This window comes from Haliotis cracherodii, unplaced genomic scaffold (assembly GCF_022045235.1).
Source record: "Haliotis cracherodii isolate W230 unplaced genomic scaffold, xgHalCrac1.p SCAF_1, whole genome shotgun sequence".
Taxonomy (NCBI): domain Eukaryota; kingdom Metazoa; phylum Mollusca; class Gastropoda; order Lepetellida; family Haliotidae; genus Haliotis; species Haliotis cracherodii.
The window spans coordinates 64,494,735-64,514,612 of NW_027266264.1; the positions used below are offsets into that span (position 1 = coordinate 64,494,735).

The window sequence follows — 19,878 nt, forward strand, 5'->3', positions numbered from 1 at the left end:
AACACCAATTTAATTTGTGTACATTTCTTAACACTCGGCACATAGAACAGTAATTCCCCTGCACCGGTTATTCGTCATTTCTCGACCCTCATTTCTTAGTCTCTAGATATGTAATGCTATTTGATGCAAATATACATCAACCATTAGCATAATCAAGTTGTTAGCAATTATAGTGTCAGTGATCAGCATTTTTTGTAAACTTACAGGCTTGATTCCTTTCGTCAAAGTCGACAAACTTGCGGATCAAGGGGCTTAGTATCTCCTGAATAAAACCTGATTTTATCAGAAGATAATTTTATGGAAATTATTTTTTAGTTTCTGCGAAATAATTTGTGCCAATTTTAGATATATCATCTGATCGCAAGCGAGCTCTCAGTAAGCAATCTTGGAACAAAAAGAGTGAATTCTGGCATGACAATCAAGAGACGTCAAATCAAAGTCGTTTACTTCATAATGTCCACATGGGCCTGCCAGCCGACATTCATAGGCTTTTACAAGACGGCGACTGGACAATCAGATAGATAGATATTTTGCAGTAATGATAATTATGTGTTCATGACCTGATTACCCTTTTCTGTAAAGATTGATGGAATAGTGTCTATATATCACTGGGACAAAGAGGAATCCTTGTACTATGGGACTGTTGTAAAACTCTACATCACTTCAGTAACAGGATCGCATTTTCCGTGTGACCAACAAAATACATAAGGCTCATTTATATTTCTTGGCACTATCCACTGGAAAAGAAATTATTATCAGTACCCAAACCAGAAAGAATATTGATGTCGAAATAATCAAGTTTTCGATATTGATATTTCCAATTTGCTTTTTTGGTAACGTTGCCACGCCATTCATATTTTATGGTTCAAACAATATTTTGTTAGCACAAAATATGAAATATGGTTTGGTCAAGAGGATACTTATCTATATCATAACCTTTCAATAACAACAATGTCGATCAATACCAATGACAAAGACGTTTTTCTTATTCTACGAGGGCTGATTGATGATTTCTGCGCCTAACAAAGAAGGCTTTGCATGATGGTGAAATCTTTTCTTACAGACATTAGACCGCTATGTTCACACCTCTTCATCGGGCAAATTGAACATACGTAGTATGTTCATACTCCTTCATCAATGACTAAATATTTCGGACTAAATTCATACTCTTTTGTAGGGTGAATAAAACGTCACGGATTGTGTTCCAACTCCTTCATCAGGTGAATTGAGCTTCACAGGGTATGTTCTAAGTCCTTTATCAGTGAATTCAACGTTAATAAGTATATTAATCGTCCTTCGTCAGTGAGTTTGACGTTACAGACTGTGTTCCTACTCCTTCATCAGGTGAATTGAGCTTCACAGGGTATGTTCTAAGTCCTTTATCAGTGAATTCAACGTTAATAAGTATATTAATCGTCCTTCGTCAGTGAGTTTGACGTTACGGACTGTGTTCCAACTCCTTCATCGGGTGAATTGAGCTTTACAGGGTATGTTCTAAGTCCTTTATCAGTGAATTCAACGTTAATAAGTATATTAATCGTCCTTCGTCAGTGAGTTTGACGTTACGGACTGTGTTCCAACTCCTTCATCGGGTGAATTGAGCTTTACAGGGTATGTTCTAAGTCCTTTATCAGTGAATTCAACGTTAATAAGTATATTAATCGTCCTTCGTCAGTGAGTTTGACGTTACGGACTGTGTTCCAACTCCTTCATCGGGTGAATTGAGCTTTACAGGGTATGTTCTAAGTCCTTTATCAGTGAATTCAACGTTAATAAGTATATTAATCGTCCTTTGTCAGTGAGTTTGACGTTAAGGACTATGGTCCAACCCCTTTATCAGTGCAATAAACGTTACAGACTGTGTTCCTACTCCTTCATCAGTGAATTAAACGTTAATGAGTATATTCATCGTCCTATTCATCGTATATTCATCAGTGAATTAAATGTTAGGGAGTACGTTTGTTTTAACGTTAGGGACTATATTTATCGTCCTTCATCAGTGAGTTTGACGTAACGGACCATGGTCCAACTCTTTCATCAGTGCAATAAATGTTACAGACTTCCTACTCCAACATCGGGAGAATTATACATTACAGAGTATGTTCATACTCCTTCTTCCGAGTATTAAACGTTACAGACTACATTAATAATCTTTCATCAGGTAAATATAGTTACGGACCAAATTCATACTCTATTATCGGGTGAATTAAACGTTATCTTCGTGTTGCTATCAACAATAAAGACGCCAATATAGATAAAACAAATTCACGTAATGCGTGCGAGGCAAGGAGATGGCAGAGTAAGGACATACTCCGAAACGTTGCAAATATCCAAATAGGGAGTTGATATTTAAACCAAGTTTCATCAGTACATGATCCTTTCAACCAGGTAGCCAGATACAATAAGATCTTTGACATGTTTATAACAAGTCATAAACGACAGGATAATAAGTTTCTTTGTGTTGCAAATAGTAAATATCAACGATTGGCCAGGCCAAGAGGACGTTCCATGGGACGGACCCAGATGCATAAAGTACAACCTGAAATATCGCGTTTGATGATCATGTTTGTCTTTGAGTAAATCATTATCCAATTTATTTAAGGTCTTATAGGAACCGACTATCAATTCCCTGATGCCCGGGACGTAGATCCAACCACATTCCCTTAATCACGACACCAGACAGACTTGCTCTCTAATTAGGGGTTTTGTTTCACAACAAAGACTTTCTCCGAGATAATGTCCTCGGGACCTATTGGTTGCAGTCTTCTATTGTTTTGTCCATTTCGCGTCGACATCGATCGCGAACGCTTACTAACCAGTTACTGTTCCATGCCCATACATGCATATGTTACAGTCCGTTACAATGCCATGTTGTACTTTTCATGTACTGCTAATCGTACTCCGTTACAACGCCTCCTTGTACTTCTCTCGTACTGTTAATCACAGTCCGGTATAACGGCACATTGTACTGATAATCTATATAAAAGCAACAAAGCCATTCTCATAATGGTCTGACCATACACAAAATGAAGCCATATTTTTAAAAATAAAAAAAACCCTTTTCGGTACGTCTTTTTTAGATGCTGATGTCTATCACAGACAACAAATTTGTAGGAGGCATGTTGGAGACAAATTGAAACGGAGTTTTGATAAGAAGGTGGACAACCAGGTCGGTGCCTCTTGCCTTTTCAACATTAAAACCGATATTCTTTTGAAACAATCAGATAATCCAAACACGTTTCAAGTCGAAGAGCAATATAATATTTTAATAAAAAATATTTTAGTGTGTATCCTAATTGTTTGTCAATGACTACCAAAGTGGAATACTATTAACATATTAACATAATCCGTAGAATTGCAAAATTGAAAAACATGTACAAAAACATATTATTGTATGTTAAACTGAAAAGTTTTTAGAAATATTATAATTACTTCGACTGAAACGGTCGTGTGTAAGCAAAGTATTTTCATGTGATGTGCCATGACAACATAATGGATTGATACTAGATGACTACGATGAAAACTTTAAAATGAACACAACGAGAGCAACGTTTTATGAAAAAGAGTAACGGATTCTTACCTTTGTATTCAGCCTCCCCAGGAGTTCTCCACGTTTAACTCTGTGAACACATTAAAAATTCTGCAGAAACAGTTCTAAGAAGTTTATAGAACATTCGAAGTATGATATTCCAAACTGACATGTCTGTTAAACCAAGCGTCCGATCAACGTGTTTTCATTGAGAACATCCCAACCGCGGCATCAACTCTCATCAGTGTCATACAACGACGAGAGAGGTTAGCGAGAACTATCCTGTCAGCAGCGGACGAACACACGTGTTATCTGTAAAACATCAATACTGAACTATGGCAGCGTTGTGTGTCTTGAAAGTAGTCCCGGACTTCTTCTTTGGCAGAGTTTGAACGGCAGCGGAAACGAGGAATTGAGATCACATTTTGGAATGATTTGAAAAGACCACTTGAGCTGATTGGAAATCCACGAAAACAACCTGTCTCCGACTGATGGGTGATTTAAGCGTTGGGGCGTTTAAGACAAGGCTTGGACTTTATCTTCTCGAACTTTCTTTAAGTAAAGTTTCCAAAACCTGTTCCTTATGTTTTGTTATGTGCGAATCATGGAATAAGGTTATAGTTGGTTGGTTGGTTTGTTGTTTAACGCCGCACTCAGCAATATTGCAGCTATATGACGGCGGTCTGTAAATAATCGAGTCTGGACCAGACAATCCAGTGATTAATATCATGAGCATCGATCCACGCAACTGGGAACGATGACAAGCATCAACCAAGTCAGCGAGCCTGATCACCCGATCCCGTTAGTCGCCTTTTACGACACATATATTTGCCTTTTACGGCAAGCATGGGTTGCTGAAGACCTATTCTACCCCGGAATCTTCACGGGTCGAATAAGGTTATATATATCTCACTCTGATATAGATTGGGTTCAGCTATATGTTTATAACGTTTGTGTTTTGGAATCAAGGGAAATATATTAAATCCGTGAAGAATGTAAGCTTGAATATATTTTTCACAACAGAAACAGGGTATGGTTTAGATTAGCTGCACACAGGGCGAATTAGGTTTGAGCGGATTTATAGGATGGGCTTTGCGAGGTGCCCCATCCCCATCCCAAATCCCCAACATCAGGCTCATCCTTCTTTGGTAGAGAAAACGTAGCATCGATCCATAATGAAGTATAAGTTATTTGAACCTTTATTTCAAAATTCTCAGATTCTTCCTTGATAAGAACCGACGTTAAGTATGCTAGCTACGATCATTTTAGCGCCAAAATCGTTTAATGGAACGAGCCCCTGGCTTACATAAACATGTTGAAAAACAACACTATATCGGGAGGTAAAATACGTCAGATCTTTATTGATATATGATCTCAAAGCGTCCGTGACAGACCGCTCCCTGCCGAGATCATGTTATTATAGATGTGTTATTTCCGACCATCTATGTAGCACATCCATATTCTTTGTTGTAATACTTAGCTGGGGATGTGTTACCAAGTGAGAGTTGATTGAGTAAGTCAGTCAGGAAGCTGTTAGTGACGGAGTGTATACAGTGAAACCCCACTAACCCGGGCGCTAACGTTCCCTGTGAAATTGTCCGGATTAACAAATTGTCCGGATGAACGATTGGCCGGATTAACAACTAGATTTATGTTCCGGAAGGGCTCCGGATTAACGAGGTTTTACTGTATATGGATATGTTCGTGTGGATGAAGGGGTGATTGTGTACATGTAATCAATGGGGGATTGGTAGTCTGTCTGTCATGCGTAGTCTGTCAAGTATATCCAATACAGATCCATGCAAGTCTATAATGTTTGGCAAGTTTAGATTAATGCAACTGTTAATGCAACTGTTTTTTTTCTGTAAAATATGTTAATTTCAGATACTAGATACGAGTCTCGGGGAATGGGTGAATGTTTTGTTTGGTTGGTTTATTTGTTGTTTAACACTGCACTCCAGTATTATTTTTCAATATTAAAGCTATATGACGGCGGTCTGTAAATAAATCCTGTGATTGACATCATGAACATCGATCTACTCAATTGGTATACGGTGACATGCATCAACCAAGTCAGTGAACCTGACCACCCGATAGGATAAATGAATATTTCAGTAACACGACAGGTGGGACAGTTTAAGGCAAATAACGACAAAACACCATACAACATTGTGATTGTTAGAAAACAAATCCCACGGATCTAGTATCTTGTCTGCGAACAAAATGTATAATGAAATTTGTTGGAAATACGCCTGCCTTGTATGTATAAACCTAGTTAAAGGGAACGAAAGCAAGAGTGACTTCAGATCAGACCATCTTGAATGTGACAGGTGAGCTAACCACAACCTGTTTGTTTCATTAAGTATAATTATAGATATTAAGTACTTGATTTGATTGAAGTTGTCTTGTAGTAGACAGTGTCCCGGCCTCCAACGCCTGTTGTCCATCTAGGTCTAGACGGTCTAATAATAGTCCGCGTGAAATTTGGAGACTGTTTCCTATTAATGGAGGTAACCAATACTAGCCTGGTTGACCTACATGATCAACTAGTTTTGTTGGGAAGAGCTTTTCAAAATGGATTATTGTCTCAGATAAAAGAGACGACAAACCTTTGGAAAACAAGCCTCTACCATTTTTAACAAAACGGGCTGGTGTTTTCCAAGAATCAAATCACTACGTGACAGTAACCTAGTTGTTAAATGGATACAATGTCCAGCTGGCAACGTTCTTTGACCTACATTGTATGACCGACTCTGTGGCATATATCAATTCATTCCGACAGACAGGTGAAGATTGAGGACTGATCACTCATCTACTGCCGGCCAATTTGTCCGTCCAATACCTTCAGGGGCACTGGTGGCGCCAGAAACCTATGATTGTGGGTTCGAATCCCTGTTCGCTGATTATGTTTCTAGGTTTGTCAGCACCATACCCATGCTCGTGGGTTTCACCTAAGTGGTAAACGTCTGAGACCTGCATCACTTCGGCGTTAAAAGCGGCGTTAAACCCAACTCACTCACTCACTTACTTCAATACCTTGAGGGGCGGTCGGGTAGCCTAGTGGTTAAAGCGTTCGCTCGTCACGCCGAAGACCCGGGTTCGATTCCCGACATGGGTACAATGTGTGGAGCCCATTTGTGGTGTCTCCCGCCGTGATATTGCTGGAATATTGCTAAAAGCGGCGTAAAACCATACTCACTCACTCACTCACTCAATGCCTTGAGGTGTCCAATACCACACGCATTGGGTACTGGGTTCACCATCGTCTTCATTGGGGACATCTCATCAAGGGACAGGAAACGCCGCCTAGCGTTGGTGAGTTAGATCTGACAAAGAGACATGTACATCCCCTATTAAAAAGACCAAATATGTTACAACTCCAGCAATTATTCAACTGCCATAGGATATCTATCCAAAAGAAACTATGTAGATTTGTTAACATTATTATGAAACTCCCGGTTAACCTCTGTCCACCGCAATGTTAAATACTGTTTGTACCTCACATGCCGATGCACTCGGCCTGAGAGAAATAAAGTGCTGATGAAAAGTTGAGTGAGCGGGAGAGTTAAGGTTCGTTGTGTGACGTTTCATTCAGCTATATTTTAGCTTTTCCTCGACAACCTGTAAGCACTCGTAGCCGGGTCATGACAAACAAGTGGTTAAATGTAACGAGCAACGAGGATGACACATTATATTCAAGGTAATGTGAACATGATAACCATCCGATCCTCCGATCTTATTACAACCTTGGTGTACTGGGAATATATTCTGCCTCTGAATCCCCACTAGGTTCTGTAACAGATGACGAATGACAGTGAGTGAGTGGATGTTCTTCAGCGTCCAAGTCGTCAGCAATGTATCAACCATATCGCGATGGTCTATAACATAATCGCCTCTGGACACGGTGACTGAAAGCATTAGCAACGATCCATCGGGATCGAAGTATATACGACGTTTTGATGCTGGAATATATTTCGGTCATCTTCTATGACGCCACAACAGCTGGAGAGAAAGTTAGAGCAAAGCCAGAGCATTATAGATCTGCACGGTATGAGTGATGGCAAGTTCTGTGTGTTTCTCAAAATTCTACTTTAAATTTCACGCTGTGCCCTGACGGAGCGATGTAGTCAATGTGGGATGTCGATAGGCTAAATCTTTCACTAGATCAATAGGACACTAAAAATGTAGTATATATATTTCTTATTTGTAATTCAGTCGTGGTTTAACATACATACATACATACATACATACATACATACATACATACATACATACATACATACATACATACATACATACATACATATATATATATATATATATATATTATTTAATATAAAGTATTCATACATATATACTCCTTCATAAATAAGACAATAAAAATGCAAGACCTAAGGCTTGGTTGGTTTTGGTTGGTTTGTTGTTTAACGCCGCACTCAGCAATATTGCAGCTATATGACGGCGGTCTGTAAATAATCGAGTCTGGACCAGACAATCCAGTGATTAATAGCATGAACATCGATCAACGCAGTTGGGATCGATGACAAGTATCAACCAAGTCAGCGACCATGACCACCCGATCCCGTTAGTTGCCTTTTACGACAAGCATAGTCGCCCTTTCACGGCAAGTATGGGTTGCTGAAGACCTATTCTACCCCGGAACCTTCACGGGTCCCTAAGGCTTGGTGATATGGGAGGTTATCATTCAAAGAGGGATTTCTTTAATCCATTGTCAGAAGTTCCACTGTACATAACGATTACTGTGCGGAAGCAATGCATCCTTTACTTGATACTAAGTCGTGATGGAAAGTGGAGTAGAAGGGCGTTTCGAGCACTAATACAATTCCCCCTCCTTTTGATTTTTAAATATTTGTTTTCGCGATAAATGGCTCTAATTCGTGACGGAAACGTGAATAAAAGGGCGTATCGAGCACTTCTACAATTCTTCCTCCTTAAGTTTTTTTTTTATATTTGTTTTGGCGATAAATCAATCAGACAGATTGGCGGACCCAGGGAAGGGGGGTAGGAGGGGGTTACGTGGTTTATTGGTTACTACATATCGCTGTGACTCTCATCCAAGACCCCGTCCATGACCCCGTCCATGACTCTTACCAATGTCCCATCCTTGACTCTAATCCATGACCCCCATCCATGACTCTCATCCATGACCCATAAAGGACTCTCACCAATGACCCCATCCATGACTCCCACCCATGCCTCTCACCCAGGACCCCATCCATGAATCTCATCCATGAACGAGCCCATCCATGACCCCCATCCGCGTCTCTCATCCATGACTCATCCATGACTCTCATCCATGACTCTCATCAATGACATCATAGCAAATGCATCGAGGATTTCATGTCGATGTTTCCAAGGCTCTAAAGATGATGAGCAGAGACAAATTTGTATGTATTTCTTGATGCGTTTCTGTTAAGTCAGCGACACTGGTCGATGTATCGCGAGGTAGGCTAAAGCGGAATGTCGCTGGATGTTTCGGATGTCACCTAAACAATGTAATCGGAAACATATAATAATACATTATAAAACAGTTAAGTGATATTTTGTTTGGGTAAATTAATATCGTGTATCAATATATATATGATAAATATATGATTTGGCTTCGAACACCCAATCTGGAATGTTCCAGGCAGCGTTGACCAACACTATAAATGGATGTTCCAGAAGGCGCTGATGAATAAATTAAGAGTTCTTTCCCTGCCACCCCAACATACCTGAAATAGGAATGTAAAGTGTGCTCTGGTGAATACTGCTCTGGTGACCGGCGAATGCCTAAGAGTTGGTGAAAGGGGTGTTCCAATCAGTCCTGGTGAAGACTTTAAAGGCATGTTCCAGACTGCCGAAAACCTTGGGGGATGTTTCAAGCATAGTACACCTTAAGAGGGAATACTGATGCCCCAGGCATATCTGCTGTTTTTAAGAGACATTCAAACATGGCGAATACCTGGAATACCCGGAATGAAGGGGGAGGGAGGATGAAAGTTGGGTAGAGGTGCAACGGCGAATACCCGAGGGAAGTTTCAGGCCGAGTTGATGTTCACATTGACAGGATGTCCCCAAGCTTCCGGTAGCCTTACGTTTGTCTGTGATCCCGTTTCGTTACAAGTGCATCTATGTTTGCTACCTGAGGTCTTGTAACCATAGTAACCCCCCTCTTCCTTCACCTTCGTCTCGTGGTTGGTGCCCATAACGGTCTTTTGACTGAACAATGTTCCAACATCAGACATATCGGGTGAATCATAACAACAGAAGGGCTTCCAGGCTCAAAGATGGTCGTGGGACGAAGGATACACAATAGGGTTCTAAATGAATTCTTCAAAGCAGACACTTTAAAATCAAACATTATTTTATGCACAGCAAACACGAAGCGTTGCCTACTTTACAGCGGTTTTATTTTTCGTGATATTCATAGAGTCAAAGGTGGTTGTCCAAACACGGCCACGTCTATCCCATATCCCGAGACAGAAACGACTGGGAATATCAGATATTGAGATCAGGATAACTGAAACGTCTATCCCATCATGTTTTTGTTGATTTAATATATTCATTCATGATCAGTGTACTTTTTAAAGATGCCAGAGCAAGCCACAGACATTAAATTCAAAGTTCCTCCTGATCCTGTCCTTATATTTTCCCATCAGTTTGTTCCAACCACTTATAAATAATAACAAACTACTTGAAATGGCTGCGGGTAAGCTATGGTTCTTTCAATGTCTTGTACAAGGGTCAAAGAATTCAAGCGTCTTCACAGCGAGGAAGATAATGGCCACATATTTTCATGTTGGTTCAATCCTAGGAATCTGTAATACAGTTCGGGTATGAAGAGAAGAGAGATAGTTTTGTGGCTCTGTATTGATTCAACAGCGGCATGTTTGTAATTTGTTCAAGACAGCATATCTGTGATTGAGACTGTTCCCTATTCTGCAGTAGGCAGAAATAAAATACCATACAATTACAGGTACGATTTAGATTTCAAAGTTCAAACATTGTAATATTATGGACGAAAATACGAATGTTCGCCTTCTTGACATTTATACATTAGAAGGACAGTTTGCTGCAAGCGGTGACTTGTAGAAACATTAAGATCATGAGATAGTACAGATTATCTAGAAAAAAAATGATCGTAATTTAATGAAGAAAGTATTTTTTGTTTTGGGAAGTCTTCACACACGTCTCTTAAACTCACATATTGTCATTTTTATCTGTTCATGTGAAAATCGTCCATAACTCTTCAGAGGTAATACGTTGAACGCATAACGTCATCGGAAACTTCAGAAAAAGATCTTATTTTTAATGGACGTTAAAATCTGTTAATACTTACGAGGTCGGATACACTTAGAACAAAATGTCGATATGTTCCTGGCATGATGTAATCCTCTCACTCACGTCACTAGTTGGCGTATCAAATAAAATGCCATGTTCTGTTATGGGGCCTGGCAAGTTCCAATCAACAGCATAAAATCAAATTGATTTATATGCCTGTGTATATCACAAATCTGGAGAATGATCATTTTGAAAACTGTCCGATTATGATTATGGTACTTCTTTTTAAATTATGTGGAGGGTGGTTTTGATATGCATTGATCCCTGTGCGTGTGCATGTGCGTGTGCGTGTGCGTGTGCGTGTGCGTGTGCGTGTGCGTGTGCGTGAGTCAGTGTTTGTAGGCACGCTTGCCTCAATGTGCTTGACTTTGTTGAAGCATCTGTATGTCTAAGTATTATTTTCAATTTGTTTTAATAATTGGATGCCCCCAAGATTCCGGGGTTCGATCTCCAAAGTTCCCCAGTTCTCTGGTATCCCATGTCATTCTTGTCGATGACAGGTCGGTTACTTTGTGTGACGTCATCGTGACGCGGTTTGTTCCCATGCTATCAGCCCATGGGTCAGATTCGATTAATGACAGTCAGGCTGTCGACATCCAGCAGGAAAAGCCACTGATATGGCTGTAAATCTGCTGATATAGGAGGGACATTGCACATATCGCAGGAAAATTGCTGATAAAGCTGTAAACGTGCTTTATGTCTTTCCATTAAGTGAAGGAATATTTAAGCGTTAATTCCCACACCTGCAATAACAAAACCCCTTGAACTTGTTATAGAAGGTGACCTGAAAGGACACGCTGTTTTCTAAAAGGAAGCGCCCTGTTTGTCTCCAGATCTGAAGAGCTCTGAACACGCCTTGAAATTCTCGTAATGCTGCGTCGAGCTCAATATATATATTAAACGTGTCTTTTCTGTCGTCTGGTGTAATGGTGGAAAATAATCTTCTAAGCAGACTATCATCTTCTTGGACGAACGGGAATGTAAAAAATACAGCCTCATTACAATAGTCCTTACAGGTCTGATATCCTTTCCTTTTGTTTTAGCTCCTGTGGGTGGTGCTGCAATGGACGATGCGGGCACCGTTGGGCAAATAGATGGCCAGTTCTCAGGTCCATCGGTAATATAAACTAGAGTTATCGTCCAAATCTTAAATACGATTACCGATGTGCACAACAGAAGCGTGTTATGCCAGTGTCAGGTCATGGACAGAGCAATGGCTAGCCATAACTACAGCATCTACAGACAAGATGTCGACGATAGGTCCGGCCAAGTCCGACGGGACCTGACATATTTAAATGTATGTATGGTGATGTTAGGATATTCCATACAATGAATGAAATGAAACCGTCTTCTATAAATTGAACTGGATATGTTTGGCTTTAGACGTCTCGGGAATATGATGCTTTTGTATTACATAAATCAATTCCCCTGGTGTATATTTTAGGGTTTTTTCCAATTGAGTTCTTAACATTGCCCTATAAAATCAGGTTTCTTTATAGCCTAGGAAATGGAAGCCCGGTATCATATCGTATTGAATACCGTTTGTAGAGTCTGCTCTCGTGCTATCTGACCCAGTTGATGACCTTTAACAGGTAAAAAAAATCTTTAAAGCTACAACGTTATTTTTGATTATCTGTAACATATGTCTTTCGTTCGTGGCATATTGTGATAAAGACAGTTCGTCTGCACGAATTTTAGACTTATACTGCGCAACGTGAGTTCGATTTAAGGTGGCGATTAAAAGTGGTATTCTGGTATCTGCAATTTGATTCTTGTCTTGTCATTGAAAACCCATTTTGCATATCTCCTGAATCACATTTTATTATTTGAGTATTTATTTGTATATAGCAGTTGACGAATATCCAGTTTAAAAAGATATAATGTCCAAGGTGCAAACATTGCTTTCACTGCAACGTCTAGACCGAGTCTGGACACCGCACTAGACGGTGAAGCCCAGTTCTTTGGCAGCTTTTTGTGTTTACAGATTCCCCGTATTTATATAAGTTAATGAAGTGGAGACGGATCCTTGGGATCTTTTCTGAGACTAATAACTTTTTATTGTGAATTCCCTCTTTTTTGACACAAACATCTTCACAGGGGGAAGTATAATACATGCCAAGACTAGTATCCTTATCTCAAACAAAATACACCGATGGTACGTTTTCAGTAAACAAGTCATCGAATGTTTCACCGGACACAATTTGCTTACTCTGTGTTTATATAGTTGAAATCACGCTCGTCAATCTGCTGTTGCCAGGGATAAATACATGTACATGTAACCGGCGAGGATGTTCACCACGGCGATCTATATTTTCAGAGGATAAGACCCTATTGTATGTACTATTCAGTGATCATGAACGTGAAGTTTTTAGTTTGGAATTCGGTGCAAAATAATAAATAATATTAGTGCGTATAGTTTGTGGGTATATAAAAATATTAAAATACATGTGTGTAACGCAATAGTAAGAATGCATTTATTTTATCGTGCATGATTTGTTTGTTTGTTATTTAACGCCACACTCAGCAGTATTCCAACTATATGACGGCGGTCTGTAAATAATCGGGTCTGGACCAGACAATGCAGTGATTGATATCATGAGCATCGACCATTGAGGTACGATGACATGCATCAACCAAGTCAGCGAGCCTGACCACCCGATCTTGTTAGTCGCCATTTACGACAAGCATAGTCGCCTTTTACGGCAAGCATGGGTTGCTGAAGACCTATTCTAACCCGGATCTTCGCGGGTCTTATCCTGCATGAATCGGTCAGTAAAATTATTAATCAGTAATCTTATTCTGCCAAAGTGAAGGATGTATTATTAGTATTTTTATAGCAAACATATATATCAGTATCATATTTTCCTGCGAGAGACTGGCTAGAGACGATGCATTTAAAAATATGACACTCCCTTCTTGTTTGATTTTTTTAAAGTTTTATTTTTAAGTTTAAGATATAGTCAGTGTGGTAAGACAAATATGATGAAAAATATGATCTACTGATATGTTTTTTCAGATTGTGTGTAATTGTTGTCATTTCCTGATTGTGCGTTTTGACTCTGGTACATCGAGTCAGTTCACCATAAAGCAAAAATGAGATTTCATTGTGCGTCCTTTGCTCCTACTGAATATAACAGAACATCGGAATAATCTGAAATTAAAAGATACGTTTCTGTTTCTGTGAAAGGTTTCATTGCTCTTACAACGTACGAAGCAAGTTGTTCTCGTCTCCGGAAGCTCTTATCAATGATCATATCAGGGTTCACAAACTACACGATTGGTCAACATTATTACATTTATCGTAATAAATCAATCAAGTTGTGAATGACTATGATCAATTTGCTATTATAGCCAGTTAGCCCGGGCCAACTGCACTTGAATCTCGGACTTCGTGGCTTGGTTTGACCCTTTGAACAGCATTTCAGTTACATCAGAGTGTGTCAGATACGTGTTAGGGGAAAGCTCAAAGTGATGCAGGTCCGAGGCATTTTCCTCTAAGTTGAAGCCAACAAGCACAGGTGTGTTGCTGACAAACCAATGCCCATAACGAGGGCGAATCAAAGATTCGATTCATTCACATACTAATATACTTTAGATAATCCAGACACAACACGAAAGCTCGTTCGTCCAGGGTTTTTGTGTTAAAGACGTGCTTCGTCTTAGCTGTTCGTGTGCACTTTAAGCCGTAGATTCACAGACTGTTAAGGTAGGTTTTAAATTTATTTTAAAGAACGGATTTCGATTAACCAAACTCTGCACTATTCAGTGATTGAATTGAAATGGAATAAGTTCAAGTTTAGATCACTGTGTCAAATGACTTGCAATGACATATCTCTTTGCCCATATTTTTAGTTGAGATGTCCAGTAGACATTGTTCAGGATATCAGATTTTTCACAAATAATTATAAGTTTAGATGGAATCTGAAGTTTACATTGAAACATTCAACTTAATATTGATTCGTTGTGTTGAAAGATTAAAATAAAATCGAAACAGCTTCTCTCTGAGTAATTAAAATTGATTCCGCAGAGTCATCGTTATGTTCACCAGCAAGAAACGACAAGTTGGTCTCTCCAGTCCCATTTGCATGACTAGATGCAGGGGCGGTGGCAGAGGCGGTGATGTGCGTTGATGGTGTTTGAGAGGGTGAAGAAGAAGAGGGCGTTAGAGGAGTTGGTGACGGATAATGGGAGAGAGGGCGACGTGAGGCCATGAGCATGGAAGAATAAAAACGAATGAATGAGCATGCTCCTTCTACGAAGATTTCAAAGAGCGTCATACGACTCTTGCTCAAAAGATGTTTGATCAAGATTACACCATTCAGGGCCTTAATAAAGCACATATGGGGGACATTTCCTAATTTGATGCATCAGTGACCAAACTGATGCCCGATACAATTCTCTATTTTCACATGTTCCCGTGATTATTTTAGGTGATGACTTGACTTGTCTTTGCATGTGTTTGTGACGGGTGCCTCCAGGGGGAAAGAATATACTCACGTTTTCGTGTTCAAATGTCGTCACAGTAATTCACGTACAACAATCCAAACAGTTCTTGGTTAGGATAACAGTTTACAGATAGAGCATGTGGGTCCTATGGAACCATTTTAAACTAGAGACCTTCACGCCATACAGAACCAAGCCACACTAAAGTGATTTTGAGAGCGTTGCAGTTTTACATTTTCAAACTAGGCACGGTAAGGCGTCATTATGAACCAAACCACACAGCACCCATGTGTTAACTCTTTATATACATAAACTTGCAGACACAAGAGAGTATATAATTGAAAAGTGGATGTAACGAAAAATAACAAACGTTATCAAAACGTTACGAAGCTGCAAACAGACACCGAAACATGGGTTCAACACACAGTGGCAAAATCTGATAAAGTAAGGGATATTCGAAAAAGCTTTAAAATTCCAGAATTGTAAGAAATATCAGGTTCCAGTAATAAATGTATGATAATCAATGAACGAATTTGCAACACATTACAATCTGTGGTGAAATATGACAGTAGATTTTTTGACCGCCAACGACCTTAAAGGACAATAGGGATTAGATGGAAAATCTCAAAGTTGACGTTTTCGTATCGTAGTGCGTAATACCGCTATGATTTGTGAAATAATCATTTACTCAGCGAGGCATATTGCGTGTGAGCCTTCCACTTGTGATATCAGGGAGTCTGTCCCACTCCTCTTGTAGCGCCGGGCCAAGTTCAGCCAACGTGGTCGGCGGCCTATGACGTTGACGCACATGTCTGCCTATCATTTTCAAGACGTGTGCAGTAGGGGAAAGGTCTAGGCTCATTGCTGGCCATAGCATTCTATGGATGTTGTGCTGCTGGAGGTGAGCATTGACTATTCGTGCACGATGAGCACGGGCGTTGTCGTCCTGAAAGACAACACGTCGACCCTCGCGTGACATGTGACCAGCTACGATTACCCCAGTTTCGACGTTGTGTACACCATTGAGGATTTATAGGGGCGGCCGAACACGTATCACGGAGCATGGAGCATGGAGATGTATGTAGACGGTTCTCCAGTAAAACAGTTAAGAGAAGCCTGATGAAAGTTTGAAGCAATTTGATTCGCCGTTTGAGCTCGATTTCGTAGAGCCTTGTTTCGGATCAATCGATCCTGTACTCTTGTCGTTGACCTGGGACGCCCTAAACGAGTTCGACGTTCGACGGATTCGAACGGTACGTGTACATGTACAGTGCTACTGTAAACTATAAGATGTGTTTTGGTGTGAGGTTTTACAAACATTAACGTTCGTGCATAGGTTGCTTGTCGTCAACACTTATCTAATACTCAGAATTTAACATTTATATTTCATGATCCCCTACTTTCCTTATCCGTATCAAATTGATCAAGATCGAATAATATGGTTTGTTTGAATATTAGCCACCATCAAACATGGATGTATATTTTCTTTTGCCCGGCAGTTTACTTTGCAGTAGGATGAAGAGTGTCTATTTTTGGTATTATTTTATTAAAGTTAGCAACCATTTATTAATACCCTCAGGGGTGGGGATCGAGAATTGTGTTTGAAACAAATTATTTTTCAGTCAGTGCTTCAAGACATACAATTTGTTCTCTGAAAGGAGGGGCCAAACATTTTGGGGGACCCACAACACATTATTTCTCAGACTATCCAGGAGGTCAAGAGGAATGTTATGAAGAATGGGAGCGAGTGAGACAAAAGGCCATGAACATGAAAAACTTGAGTTGAATGAATGGCGTTTGAAGCTGTAGACAGCAATATTCCAGTAAGTGCTTCACCACAAACCATTTCTTTTCTGAAAGGAGCAGCCTAACAAATAATTTTTTAGCAATTTCGATACAGAATGTCATTGCCACTAGATGTCACATTTTTATACGAGTACGAGAAACGCAAATGAACAACATGGAACATTTGAATTTTAAAGGATTAAGGATTGTGATTTTGATTTGTAGAAGACAAGGCACCTTTCGGATACTACTCGTAAGAATTATTAAGATGAAAGGTGTTCATCCTCTTCTAACAGCGCAGCAAGGTAATCTGAAAAGACGTTGGCTTCTAATTTTGAATCTTTGAATAGCACGAAAGCCTTCAAAAGAACACGACATGACACTTGTCTTTCACTTCCCACATTCACTCCCAACTGCCTCATATCAAAGGCCTGACATATTAAGTAACATTTCCAAAGAAGCAGAATTTGTTATGTTTTTCTACCTGAAAGCAGAGTTAATTTACTCCACGAAAGCAAGATGGCTTACGTGCCCCACATACCAATGACCGATGGCACGCTATTGCAATTAATTTTTTTCTGTATAACTACAGTATGTTTGAGATTTTCTTATTCTATAGTGCCCGGGGGTCTATATATGTCTTTATATATTTGCATTCTAAACCACGTCGTCGTGTTCCTCGGTATTTATCATCTAATAGACGTCAATATCCAGTGTCAGAGCTAAATTTAGAATATTTCAGTTGTTGCAAGTGTTATGACTACCACGAATAATGTGTACATGTAATGATGTGTGGAGTAGACATGTCTTTAACATTTAAAAACACTAAAAAACCCATTACAAATGGGTACTATTTGGTGTCAGTTGTCATGAGACATTATGAGTGTTAAACGGTTTGTTAACAACTTGCAAGAAATGTGTATTTGGCTTTTTCTTCCGGTCTCAGCCGAAATGGTTTACAGTGGGTGACTGAGTTTTGTTTACGCCGCGTTTAGCAATATTCCAGCAATTTCACGGCGGGGGACGCCACAAATAGGTTTCACGCATTGTGCCCAATGCTTTATATATGACTGTTTTCATGATATGCTGTAAAGATAATACATGTCCTCATAATAATATTGCAAAGGGACAGTATCGATATCACAAGGGTTCGTTTTTATATAAGACAGCAATGCTTCATTCTTAATAGGGGATAACTGATGACTTCAAATTGAGAACGTTCCATCTGCATGGTGTTAAATCTTTTTAATGACAGGATCGCAGTGACGTGTAGGCCTCATGGAACCATGTAGATATCAGATGGGGGGAAATAAAATTTATACGTTTTTTCCGTCATGCATCTTTTATATCTCTGTTGCCTGTCGTTTGAGTTAGCTAACTATGCTCTGAGTAGGCACTTCTATCTATAATAATGGAATTTGAAAAATTACACACTTCCTATTATTTTTCACATCACCCTTTTAACGTTCAAATTCATTTTTTTCAATTCGGTTTTTAGACATAAAACAAGCTTAAGGTACCAACTGTGCACCTCTCCAGGCAGATCTATTTTTCTTGCACACGAATATGACATTTTGCCGATTTAGGTTCTTGCAAATGAATGGTTGTCTACAAGGTAAACTTCAGTCTCTGATATGATGGCTCCCATTTCTTTCGACAACGCCAATATGAATGAATACCTTCACCTCATCAACCCCTCCATGTCGTGCAATACACTTTCACCTCCAGCTTATGGCGTCTACATTTCTCAGTTTCTTAGGTACGTTCAAACATTTCATTTTGTTCTATTACTACGAAGAGACACAGTTTGCTTTCAACAAATGTTTTTCAATCCAATCCTTCCAGGCATATAATGGTAGACATTCTAACTCACTGGCACTTATTTAATGAAAATTATTTGAGTCTGCTACCGGTAAATCTGCACGATAATCAATGCCTTTTTAGTCATCCATTTGTATAATGTTCATCTCTGTTATGCCTTTTACGGCCTATGGAAGCTGTTTCGACAAATATTCCTGACTGACAATTCTCTGAAACGTCAAAGGTTATGGCCCAATCAACGTTCATAACTTTATTTCTTTAGAAATAATATGTTTATGTTAATACATAATTCATAGTATTGAAATATACTTTCCGAGGTATTCGTCTGTTTATCAGTGAGCATGTAATTCAGCTATATCCCATGCTTGTCCATCATAGAAATTGTGACATTGACAGCCTACCTACGTGGTCTAGTGCATAGAGTGTCTGCCTGGAGAGCGAAAAAATCAGATGTTCGATCTCCATGACGCCCACCTATGACTGGTCCACGACGTCCCTCTATGTCTCTCATCATGACGTCCACCTATGTCTCTCACTCAATGACGTCCATCTATGTCTCTCATCCATGACGTCCATCTATGTCTCTCTTATATGACGTCCATCTATGTCTCTCTTTCATGACGCACATCTATGTCTGTCATCCATGACGCACATATATGTCTCTCCTCCATGACGCCCACCTGTGCCTCCCACTTAGTCCTCGAACTCCAAAGCATCTCCCTTGATCTGCATACATCAATAACTATATACGCAATCCCTACACGTTAGCGCAATCGATATGTAAATCTGCCTAAAGACCACACGACTGAACCATTTGAATAATGCTAAATCTTCACATCATTCATTAGTATGTAGTTGAGACTCAAGCCTTCAATATTTCATAAGGAAACCAAGTGCCGAGAATTTCCATCATTTTTTGCAGAAATTTAAATATATTGAAGAGTTATGAACAATGC

The 19,878-nt window shown here is 39.6% G+C and overlaps 1 protein-coding gene across 2 annotated transcripts in view; it reads right to left on the bottom strand.

Moving 5' to 3' along the window:
• Positions 1–3,794, bottom strand: part of LOC139467144 (acetylcholine receptor subunit alpha-type acr-16-like) — a 77,661-nt gene extending 73,867 nt beyond the window's left edge. For both annotated transcript variants that reach the window (XM_071248888.1, XM_071248867.1), the window contains exon 1: positions 3,581–3,794. The gene's annotated coding sequence lies outside the window, so the exon portion shown is untranslated. The remainder of the gene's footprint in view (positions 1–3,580) is intronic.
• Positions 3,795–19,878: the final 16,084 nt, after the last annotated feature.